The sequence below is a fragment of the Lissotriton helveticus genome, chromosome 12 (assembly GCF_964261635.1).
Source record: "Lissotriton helveticus chromosome 12, aLisHel1.1, whole genome shotgun sequence".
Classification (NCBI taxonomy): Eukaryota; Metazoa; Chordata; class Amphibia; order Caudata; family Salamandridae; genus Lissotriton; species Lissotriton helveticus.
The window spans coordinates 792,927,072-792,937,246 of NC_136073.1; the positions used below are offsets into that span (position 1 = coordinate 792,927,072).

The window sequence follows — 10,175 nt, forward strand, 5'->3', positions numbered from 1 at the left end:
ACTCCAAAGGGTGCAACAGTAAGAAAAGCGTTGGATAGCGTAAAAATAATATTTAATATTCCAACTCCAAAGAGTGCAACCGTATGGAAAGCGTTGGATAGCGTAGATTGGCAAATTACTATTCCAACTCCAGAGGGTGCAACAGTAGGGAAAACGTTGGATAGCGTAGGGGGAAAAATTACTATTCCCACTCCAGAGAGTGCAACATTAGGGAAAGCGTTGGATAGCGTAAAAGTAAAAACTACTATTCCCACTCCAGAGAGTGCAACAGTAGGGAAAACGTTGGATAGCGGGTGGGTAAAAATTACTATTCCAACTCCAGTGAGTGGAACAGTAGGGAAAGCGTTGGATAACGGGTATGTAAAAATGACTATTCCCACTCCAATGAGTGCAACATTAGGGAAAACGTTGGATAGCGTAAGAGTAAAAATTACTATACCCACTCCAGAGAGTGCAACAGTAGGGAAAACATTGGATAACGGGTGGTTAAAAATTACTATTCCCTCACAGTGAGGTGCAACAGTAGGGAAAACGTTGGATAGCGTAGGGGGAAAAATTACTATTCCCACTCCAGAGAGTGCAACAGTAGGAAAAGTGTTGGATAGCGTAGGGAGAAAAATTACTATTCCCACTCCAATGAGTGCAACATTAGGGAAAGTGTTGGATAGCGTAAAGGTAAAAATTACTATTCCAACTTCAGTGAGTGGAACAGTAGGGAAAGCGTTGGATAGCGTATGGGTAAAAATTAATATTCCAACTCCAAAGGGTGCAACAGTATTGAAAGCGTTGGATAGCGTAGGTGGGAAAATTACTATTCCAACTCCAGAGGTTGCAACAGTACGGACAACTTTGGATAGCGTTGGGGGAAATATTACTATTCCCATTCCAGAGAGTGCAACAGTAGGGAAAGCGTTGGATAGCGTAGGGAGAAAAATTACTATTCCAACTCCAAAGGGTGCAACAGTAGGGAATGCCAATTAATACATATTTACAAAATATATTACACATAAAAAAATAGGGTGGGAAGTAATTTAATTGTTAATTACAATTAAATTACTTCCCACCCTATTCCCCTATAAACCCACAACCCACTCTGGTACTAAAACATAACATTTAATAATAATTAACATTAATTACCAATTAAATAAATATTTTATCAATTAAAATAATTAATTGCCAATTAATAATTACATACAAAATTTATTATTTACAATTAAATTACTTCCCACCCTATTCCCCTATAAACCCACAACCCGCTCTGGTACTAAAACATAACATTTAATAATAATTAACATTAATTACCAATTAAATAATTAATGTATCAATTAAAATAATTAATTGCCAATTAATAATTACAATTAAATTACTTCCCACCCTATTCCCCTATAAACCTACAACCCGCTCCGGTACTAAAACATATAATTTACTTAAAAATAAATGTATTAATATATAAAAATAATACACATATAATAAAAATTAATTTAAATACTTAACAAAAACATATAACACATACATAATAAAAATAAAAAATAAATACACATATCGATATTAATAACATCGAAATTAGTTACATCGATATATATGCTATCGATATTACTAACTTCGATATTACTTACATCGATATAAATGAATTCGATATTACTTACCTCAGGGTCGATATTCTGTCCTACGATATTCTTCACATCGATATTCTGTACCTTCGAAATTTTAAACACGACATTTTGGTAGGTCGAAATTTTGACTGTGTACCCACATTTACATCACCCCACACATACAAAATGCCCTTACACAAGCACTTCTCATCAGACATCAAAAATAAAAAGATCTCCCCTAAAGTGACCCTTCTTGGGGCCCGTAGGGCATTATAGCGCTGGACCTATGAGAAGCAAGCCCACTATGAAGCATTACATCCTCAGTGATGTGTGAGGGCACCAAGAAATAATCCTTAAGATTCCCCCTTCTTTGCCCGCCTTCCTTTCTTCTTTGCTTTTTGATAGGAACAATACCTCCACTGCTTTTTGCAAGAATATGGCCTCACATCCCATGAATGGGGATTGGCTCTAACATGAAGACTACCTATTGGCTAAAGGAGATCCATTAGGGAAATTAGTATAGCCCTGAAATGTTGTGGCTTTTATTGATTCAAGTGGAGAGGATTACCTCAGGGAGTTCATCTCCATCTGCTTCTTAGTAGGTCAGTCCTTCCAGGGAGTGGGAGAACCATACCTGATTTTCCCAACAGGCTAAGCCCAATGCTGTGTACCCATATTATAAAAATTACCTTTACTAATGGAATACACAGTTCCACCCTTTGTGTTAAATTGACTCCTCCAATGGTTCAATACTGACCCTTGAGAGCACTAACCTCCTCATTCACATGATGGGCAAAACTGTCAATCTGTTCGGTGAGTTCTTCCATAAAAGAGACATGCCATTCTCTGTATGGGGCTTGTTTTAGGATAGTCCCCAGGAACTGCAAGAAAAACAGTGAGAGACTTTAATGCAGTAATAGAAACGTAAATGCAGTATCCACGGCTGACGTCTGCAGTGATTTTGAGAAGATAAGGGTAAACAAACTTCAGCTAACAACCTCTGTAATGAAATTATATTTGGACATAAGAACCAGAGAACACATACAGCAATGCTTAAATAGTGTGATGTGATATCAGTGCTCAGAAGAAACAGGAGGCCTTGACAGTGGCCGTGATTTACACAGAAACACATGCAACAAAACCATGCTGCCCACAAATTATTGTGAAAAGAGAAGTGTGGAGAAGTGTGGCTCACTGGTTAGAGGAGGCAGACCTGGAAGCAGAGGTCAGCCCGGGACCAGGGTTCAATTCCCGGCTCGGCGGGGTCTTGAGTCCTAAAATGTCCACGGACTCGACAATTCTCGCTCCGATGCCTACTCGATTCACGGGTTCACACTCTGCGACTCTGGGCAATAGCTTGCTTAATCTCCACAACGGCCCCTCGCGGCGAGAGGCCTGGCTTTCACCTTGCGTATACCCTGCCGGGGTTATCTCACAGGGGAATACCAGGACGGGTTCCCTAAGCAAGCGCTTAGAAACCGCTCGGTGATTTGCGCTATATAAATTCCTGTACATTTACATTTACATTTACAAAAGAGCAACAGTGCAGCCATGCAGACTGAAAACACATTGGGACTATGCAACAATATCACATACTTAGAAGCAGAATGCAAAAACATTTTGGGTATCCAGCAAGGGAGCAGAATGTAAATTTAGTGTTAACAAGGGTGAAGACTTAACACAAGGAACATAAAATTTCATCTCAGGAGCACAACAGAAGCTCAGTGGAGTGTGATTGCCTGGCAAAACATACAGTGACAGAGTGACAATTCAAATGAAGATAGGGAGCATGGATCATGTGCCTATCCGATTGCAGAATATGAATTTACTGATAATGTGGAATGCAGTGGGAAGAGTGATAGTGTGACAATCCAGGGAAAGAAGAACGTTGTGCTAGTGTGACTATCCTGGGGGATAAAAAAGAGTCGGAGGAAACAATTACCAGTAAGGGGCTACATTTTTAGCCCTGTGCAACAACAGTCAGATTTATGAGTAATGCAATGATCACAGTGGAGCTTGTAATTTACCTGGGTAAAACATGCAGATAAACTCTGATACATGTAGGACTAGGTGTCGTAAGCATGCAATTTCCAGTTTTATGAATGTCAACTTGGGCCAATAAGGTTTTTAATGCCTCTGGTAAACATTACATATTAGGGAAATGTTATGTACCGGGTACAGCTGCTCCCCCTCTGTGCCCAATCATAATCAACATCATAGTAACGATCATAATCCATAGAAATAATAGGGATATGGTGAGAATATTGCAATCTCATAGCAGAACAGCACTATGATGGGGTGAATTTAATATCTGCATATATTCACGCTGAATGAGTGGCTTTGGAAAACAAAGAGACAAGCGTCATGTGTGACATTCATTAGCAATTCATCCTTACTGAAACAAGCGTGCATTTCCACTTTGCCAAGTCAAAGTTTCTTTCCGTGGAAGCTGAAATAGTAGTTGGTAAAAAAGAAATATATGTAAGTAAAAGTGAATAGCTAGCAACATTTCAAAGGCAATGTGCTTACATACCAAGCACTAGCAGAAGTAGATTCACACAATTCAAAGTGTGCAAAATGTGTTTGTTGGCTCAGCCTGTCCTGGGAATTGAGTTCAAGGTCATTAGTTGTTCATGTGCCCTTGATGTCACTCTTAGCTCCTTATATCTGGTTGTAATTTTAGGTTTATATATTCTGGTTTCCTTTCTTATATAACAGAAAGGTCACCACACCACTTGTTTGCAGAAAATCAGTTTATTACAGAGCTATTGCCAATAAGCATTTCAGCTGTCAGATTAAGCCTTGATCACATAGGGGATCGCCGTTGTGGTTCAGAGTAAAAAAGTGCATATGTGCTCTAAAATTACATACACATAGAAAAATACTCCTTTATTATATCAAAGACCAAAATATTTTGTAACACTTCTTAATTTGCTATAATACCCAACGTACTCCAATATAGTCCTAGGTAGTCGCACAAGCTTTTACCGACATTTGTCCTACCTTGCTCTACATAACAGTTCTGGCCCTGACCTTTTACCTAGTTAGGTGCTGCATAAATGTTGTGTAGTTTTCTCAAAAAACTAGCCTAATTTATTATGCACGAGGATTCTTAGTATCACAGCAGGATTACAATCTTGTGCATAATAACTCTGTATAAGGGTCACCACTATCGTCATCCTTGGCTTACATGCCCACAGTACCATGGCACATCTAGGTAGAACCCCTGATGGTACCTTTCAGGTATATAAGTACCACATCTTTGCTGGGCAAGCCGGAGGAGAAAAAGATTCTATGCTGACATGCTGACACGAGACGCTGAAGTCCCTGCATGCAGACACTCCAGTTAGCAGTCGTCTGACATTACTTGTGGGTTGTCCACTCGAGACCAAGATGGGGTCCTTTGCTTTCTCACATCAGGTATTGGGGTTTGCTCTTTCCTTTGAGGTTCTTGGCTATACTCCAACATACATGCTAGGTACACTTAGGTACATCTAGTTAGGGTTTGCATCGTAAGAGTACGCACTATTAACTTCATGTATTTATATGTCTGCATATATTCACTATTTTAGCACCATGGTAGAATTTTACTTTTTATTTACTCTATTGGTGCTTGTAATCGTCTATATCTGTTTCTGTCTCGTGGTTGTTGCAGCACATGTATTTTATGCTAGAATGACTCTGGTTCAATAAATACTTATTGAAAACACCCCCATCATTTAGTCTGTGTATCTCGCTGAGATAAAGTGAGCACAAGTGACCAAGCAAAAAGTATTGTACTGTTTCCATGATCCCTAAGGGGTCAGGGTTCTCATGTTCGATAGTTGCCAGAAACTATTCTCTCCTTGGTTGGTAAGGTTGTGGGGCTTATAGTGGCACAGTGAGCTAGCTGGTCTACATACTAACATATCCTTTGGGGTGTCTGGAATCAGTCTGGACACCAATCCCTTAGTTTATGTTGTCTAAAACGTGAAGATCCTTTATAGATTTGTAGGAACTACCCGACTAATTCACTTAAGCGACATTATAATTTGCAATTAATTCTACCTTAAAAACACAATAAAACACTTCTGCATGATATCTGCTACACAGGCTGAAATATAAATCTTGTTTTTAAGAAAACAAGGGTGACTAACCTCACAGAAATATGTATCAATCAATTTATTAACAACATAATATCACCAACTATTCTAAATGTTCCTCCATGTGAACTTCTCACATAGTAGGATTCAATTATGCAACATTTAAAACATTACTTTTAACTGCAACATATGGTTGTACCAGAGTTCTAACATTTTCTTTCATATTAATTGCTGTGAAATACCCTGTTCATCCTTAGTCATCACACAAACAATGTTATGCCCGAGTAGACTAATCTAACCTACCATGTACCCTGACTAATACCTACTTCTAATACAAACGCAGAGAGAGCGTTTGATGTTTATAAATGTGTGTGCAAAATCTCTTCTGTATTGAGGCCACCAGGAGTTTTTGTTTCAAGTTTAGTCATTAGAACAGTTGGTGCTACTGAGTTGTTACAACAAGTCACAATTGAAATAAAAGAAAAGGTGCCAAAACAGGTAGTACTCTAAAATAATGTTGACCTTGGATATACTGAAGAAATATTTTTGTCTATGTTTATGAAATGTTTTGGCACATATGTACTTTAAAACACTGAATCAAGATGCCGCATTCTTATGTGATCAAGGCTGCGTCTGACAGATGAAGCGCTTCATGGCAGAAGCTTTGTATTAAACTGATTTTTTCGGCAAACCAATGTGTCAACTGCCTTTCTGTTATATGCGGAAGTAACCCACAACTTGCAAGAAGATACCTGACTCCGTTTCTGTTATTGCCTCATACGGTTTGGAGTATGGCATCGGCCAGCTAGAAAGAAAGACTATGACTATTTCTTTTTTTGCTTACTTATACAAGCCCTCAGCCAGACCTCCTCATCTGCTGGTCTAACATGTCCTATCATTCACATTCTCTTCTGTCCTCCACAGCATACATCATGGGCCAATTCTGACTTTGGCTAACTTCACTGTGAACAATGGCGTTCTGCTTTTTCACAAGGAGCACATCCACACACAAATTATTTTCATTTAATAAGAATGTGACCTTTTGAGACCAAAACAGTATTTTTTATCTTGGTATGAACCTGGCATCACCTCCCACCACAATACAAGTTTATAAAAACCGTGAAAGAAACATGAGTGGACAAGGTCTAAAAGCTAGCAGCCAACACCAGACTTAATGGCTTTGTCATTGGTCAATGGTTGTTTGAAATGCCATTAATACTTGTTTAAATTGTGTGCTCACTGGTTCATGCTTTGGGGTCTCACCTTCTACATATGTTATCAGCGGGGGGATCTTCTTTCTGAGGAGTTTTGCTAGAAATGGGTAATTTGCAGGAATCAGCCGCGCGAGAAGAGCCAAGACTGAAGTTCCCCTTTCGACATCCCAGCGAGGATATGAAGAAATTACCTGAAAACCCACAACAAAGAATTCAGAAAGTGATTCTGTCATGAGTTCCTATTCTCTAGCCTGAAACTTCTGGAAATGCTACATTGTTCTCTACGCAGTACTTAGTACCAACCACATTTTGGCTGTTTCTGTACAATGTAAGTAGCATGTCGTACTGATAACCAATTTACTGGAAATAAAACCATCAAATTCAAAAGGAAAAAAGCTGAGTTGAATTTAAGATCTCTATTAGCAGGTTGCAGAGGAATGGCAGCAAACAAATTGGGAAGAGGGATCTGGTGGAATATGATAGGGGTGGAATGTGATACTCACTCACCAGCAATCTTATGAAGAGTCTGTGTATTGGAATTTCTTTAGCTGTTTAGGTACAAAAGAACGAAGATATGTCATACTCAATCCATAAATTACTGAGCAATACTTGCCAAAGGAAGACACATGGCTGACACACACACTTAAGACACCCAGTAGTACCTGTAAAGAAGATGATGGGTGATGGGTGGCATTTCAATTAGCCTCTAGCGGTCATGAGGATGCTTTGAAATTCCTGCAAATACTGGCACAGGCACCCTTACCACTAAGGAGTGCCCAGGAGTGTACAGTACCTTGACAGCCTATGCTGCAATTCTCTTCCTCCCTCCCTTAGTGGTTGTTGTCAAGGAATGAAAGCTGGAGGAGGAGCTACCTAAGCTGCCATGCATAGGTTCCTGCTACAGCTTTCAATAAGGGATAGAAGACTCCAGTGGGATAAGAGAGGATGCGTCATGAGCCGTGGACGTGCTTTACATCCTGAAGGACCATGGAAAAATGGGAGCCATTTTCTGACAGCGGATACCCCAGAAAAAAAGAGGACTCCAGAGCATGTTCTTGCATATCTATTTTCTAATAAGGTTAACGACCTGGGGCAAGCAAGAACGAGCACATATTTTGCCTGTTTGATTCTAATCAGGACTCCTAACATGAGTGACAAATAAATAGACTATGATACCATCTGCCCAGGTCACTTGCACTTTATCAACACATCCACTGGAAAGTTGAGCGGGGAGAGCTAATTGGAACCCTGGAATCATAGCAATTACAGATATTCACCACCAGATGCGAATCTCCTTCGTAACCTTGGAGTCAGTCAAAATATTTATTTTCACTTACCATCATTGAGCATGCATCCCTGCTTACAAGTGAGGGCCAATAACTAGCATTTTAGTATGGAGCTGAAGTCCAAAATGTTGAACCAGAAACATTGCAGAGACAAATATCATAACTAAAAGTAACTCCATGGAGAAATAAAATACATCCCTGTTGCGGTCGGCAAAAGTAACAACACATAAATAGGTACCATACCCAGCAGGGCATGATCAACATACTAGACAGAAGTAACATCATGGAGAGCAAGAATACTCCAAGGATTGAAGAGGAGCATTAGAGCCCTGAGTAGCCTCATGGTGTGTGGAAACCTGGGACAGTTAGTACATTGCATTTAGGGGGTAGGAGCATTAACCAGACTAATAGCTGAAACAAACAGCAAAGTCACTTTATGTCTGGCAAACTACAAAAAGTATGTAGGAATTATTTACAAGCCCCTTGTGCCACCTGTGCATCACTTTTTGAGACACACCAGCAGTGCAACCTGCTGCTCCATATTTACAAGGACAGGTAAAGCCACCCTGCGTGGATTTTAATGCCCTTGTAAATATGGCCCCTTTACACGCAACACTTTCTGTGGAACAGTTGTGCCATGGGTTTTGCTGTGAGATTTCCTGCGCAACATCCAAGGCTTCTGCTGCATTTCCAGATTTACAAGAAATAGTACACCTGGAAATGTGTCAGAATGCTTCACCTCCCCAGGGGGAGGTATAGGGAGGTGCACCAAGTACAAATATTTTTATTTCTCCTCGTTGTTTACCTCTTTCTAAGCGTACTGCATACTGCAGCACATTTAGGAAGAGGAAATTACCTATTGTGTTTGTTTTTGTGCACAAAGGTATGCCTAACTGCATAAAAACAAATATATGCCTTACTGCACAAAAACAATCATCCCTGTGACGCAGCCACCCTTGCACCATGGTACAAGGGTGCCTTCATAGGTGCATGGCAGCTAATTATGCACCAGCACTGGGAGAGCAAAGGGATCCATTATATCATTGTAGATATGAAGCATCCCGGTGCTTCGGAATTAACGCAGCGTGGCACAGCCAAATGGCTTGAGGCACAGCAATTAGTTGATGCCTTGTGAATAAGGCTCACAGCGAGCAGCAACATCAGCACAGACACATATATCTCTAAAAGGAGAGCAATAAATGTTATATGAAATATTGACACCCACATTCTGTAGTAACTCAAGCATAACATCCTGAGCTAATGGACTGGTTCTTCAACTCATGCCTGATCATGACAAAGTAAGAGGGGATGTGGGGAGTGGAGGAGGAAGCATTAACCACCTTCAATGGTAGATCCCACTGTGTCAATGAGTAGGATGCTTAAGACTCACCACATTCATGAAAGTTGATGCTTGCTTTCTTATCTACAACAAGTAGCATCTGGCACAGTGCTGGCACAGATGAAGTATAGTCATCATCCAGCATGTAGCTCAAAATCTCTTTCCAAAATTCCTGCAAGAAAGAGCAGCGAATGTGTTATTATTATCATTAGCATTTAATAAGGCTGCATTCCCACAGATAAACAATCATAGCCGGTGGGAGGGTTTCTGGTGGGTCTTCTGGAGATGGGGCTACATTTGAATTATCCCCTTCCTGATACCATTCCTTGATGATGAGGTCCAAGACAGATTGCTGGTATTACACTGGTGTAGCACCAACCCTGTTCAATGCTACAATCCGTGATTCTATATCCGAGCAATTATTTGCAGAGAATGAGTGCAACATTTATTCTCCAAAAACCCTGTGAGTGAGCTGCTTTGTAAATTTCTCATTATCTGCTGTTATCCTCATAACAATCACAAAACAGAACTATCTTTATAAATGTGCCAGAGTGTGCAAAGCTATGGCTGGGAATGAACGACCCTGTTGATATGAAATATTGGTGCTTGATGTATCATCGGGCAAGTAGCAAATAGGAGATGCAGATTGAGTAGCTATGTTT

The 10,175-nt window shown here is 40.0% G+C and overlaps 1 long non-coding RNA gene across 1 annotated transcript; it reads right to left on the reverse strand.

The window, feature by feature from the left end:
- Positions 1-6,955: 6,955 nt before the first annotated feature.
- On the reverse strand, positions 6,956-9,687 carry LOC144798471 (uncharacterized). The gene is made up of 3 exons (XR_013603544.1): positions 9,565-9,687; positions 7,396-7,436; positions 6,956-7,079 (listed from the first exon to the last, which is right to left on the reverse strand). It is a non-coding gene; the product is annotated as an uncharacterized LOC144798471 (long non-coding RNA).
- Between the last annotated feature and the right edge of the window lie 488 nt (positions 9,688-10,175).